Below are 2,754 nucleotides of genomic sequence, written 5' to 3'. Positions count from 1 at the left end.
CCCTTCAGAGTGTAGGAATAGAAGGTACATTTCTCATTCTCATAAAAGCCATCTATGAAAAGCCTACTGCAAATATTATTCTCAATGGGGAAAAGCTGGAAGCCTTTCCCTTAAGATCAGGAACTCGACAAGGATGCCCACTCTCGCCACTATTATTCAACATAGTACTAGAAGTCCTTGCAACAGCAATCAGACGACAAAAAGGGATCAAAGGTATTCAAATTGGCAAAGAAGAAGTCAAAATGTCTCTCTTCGCAGATGCCATGATACTCTATTTGGAAAACCCAAAAGAAGCCACTCCCAAACTATTAGAAGTTATAGAGCAATTCAGTAACGTGGCGGGATACAAAATCAATGCTCAGAAATCAGTTGCATTTCTATACACGAATAACGAGACCGAAGAAAGAGAAATTAGGGAATCCATCCCATTTACAATAGCACCAAAAACCATACGTTACCTTGGAATTAACTTAACCAGAGACGTAAAGGACCTATATTCTAGAAACTATAAATCACTCTTGAAAGACATTGAGGAAGACATAAAAAGATGGAAAGATATTCCATGCTCATGGATCAGAAGAATTAACATAGTTAAAATGTCCATGCTACCCAGAGCAATCTACACTTTCAATGCTATCCTGATCAAAATACCGAGGACATTTTTCAAAGAACTGGAAAAAATAGTCCTTAAATTTGTATGGAAACAGAAAAGGCCCCGAATCTCCAAGGAACTGTTGAAAAGAAAAAACAAAGCTGGGGGCATCACAATGCCGGATTTCGAGCTGTACTACAAAGCTGTGATCACAAAGACAGCATGGTACTGGCACAAAAACAGACACATAGACCAATGGAACAGAATAGAGAGCCCAGAAATGGACCCTCGGCTCTTTGGGCAACTAATATTTGATAAAGCAGGAAAAAACATCCGGTGGGAAAAAGACAGTCTCTGCAATAAGTGGTGCTGGGAAAATTGGACAGCTGCATGCAAAAGAATGAAACTTGATCACTATCTTACACCATACACAAAAATAAACTCCAAATGGATGAAAGACCTCAATGTGAGACAGGAATCCATCAAAATCCTAGAGGAGAGCATAGGCAGCAACCTCTACGACATCGGCCAAAGCAACCTTTTTCATGACACATTTCCAAAGGCAAGAAAAACAAAAGTTAAATGAACTTGTGGGACTTCATCAAGATAAAAAGCTTCTGCACAGCCAAGGAAACAGTCAAAAAAACTAAGAGGCAGCCCACGGAATGGGAGAATATATTTGCAAATGACACTACAGATAAAAGACTGGTATCCAAGATCTACAAAGAACTTCTCAAAATCAATACACAAGAAACAAATAAACAAATCAAAAAACGGGCAGAAGATATGAACAGACACTTTTCCAATGAAGACATACAAATGGCTAAAAGACACATGAAAAAATGTTCAAAATCATTAGCCATCAAGGAAATTCAAATCAAAACCACACTGAGATACCACCGTACGCCAGTTAGAATGGCAAAAATAGACAAGGCAAGAGACAACAATTGTTGGAGAGGATGTGGAGAAAGGGGATCCCTCCTACATTGTTGGTGGGAATGCAGGTTGGTACAGCCACTCTGGACAACAGTGTGGAGGTCCCTTAAAAAGTTAAAAATTGAGCTACCCTATGATCCAGCCATTGCACTACTGGGTGTTTACCCCAAAGATACAGACGTAGTAAAGAGAAGGGCCATATGCACCCCAATGTTCATAGCAGCAATGTCCACAATAGCTAAATCGTGGAAGGAGCCGAGATGCCCTTCCACAGATGACTGGATTAAGAAGATGTGGTCCATATATACAATGGAATATTACTCAGCTATCAGAAAGAACGAGTTCTCAACATTTGCTACAACATGGACGGCACTGGAGGAGATAATGCTAAGTGAAATAAGTCAAGCAGAGAAAGACAACTATCATATGATTTCTCTCATCTATGGAACATAAGAACTAGGAAGGTTGGTACGAGAAGAAAGGGATAAAGAAAGCGGGGGGTAACAGAAGGGAGAATGAAACATGAGAGACTATGGACTATGAGAAACAAACTGAGGGCCTCAGAGGGGAGGGGGTGGGGGAATGGGATAGACCGGTGATGGGTAGTAAGGAGGGCACGTATTGCTTGGTGCACTGGGTGTTATACACAACTAATGAATCATCGATCCTTACATCGGAAACCGGGGATGTACTGTATGGTGACTAACATAATATAATAAAATTCATTAAAAAAAAAGAACAAAGATTAAAAAAAAATATATCGAAAGGGAAAAGGACAGTCTCTACAACAAATGATGTTGGGAAAACTGGACAGCTACATAAAAGAATGAAATTAGACCACTTTCTTACACCATACAGACAAACTCAAAGCAGTTTCAAGACCTCAGTGTGATACCTGAAACCATAAAATTCCTACAAGAGGGCACAGACAGTAACTTCTCTGACGTGGACTATACCAACACTTTTCTAGACATGGCTCCTGAGGCAAAGGAAACAAAAGCAAAAATAAAGTACTGGGACTACATCAAAATAAAAAGTTTCTGCATAGCAGAAGAACAATGAAAACATAATAATAAGAAGACGACCCACTGAATGGGAGAAGATATTTGCAAATATCTTATGCAATAAAGAAATAGCGTCCAAAATATATAGAACTGATATAACTCAACACCCAAAGACAAATAATCCAGTTAAAAAGTAGGCAGAAGACATGAACAGACATTTCT

The sequence above is a fragment of the Ursus americanus genome, chromosome 5, assembly GCF_024610735.1.
Source record: "Ursus americanus isolate L20-20 chromosome 5, mUrsAme1.1.p, whole genome shotgun sequence".
NCBI classification, from domain to species: Eukaryota; Metazoa; Chordata; class Mammalia; order Carnivora; family Ursidae; genus Ursus; species Ursus americanus.
Note: the sequence above shows the minus strand (reverse complement) of the source record.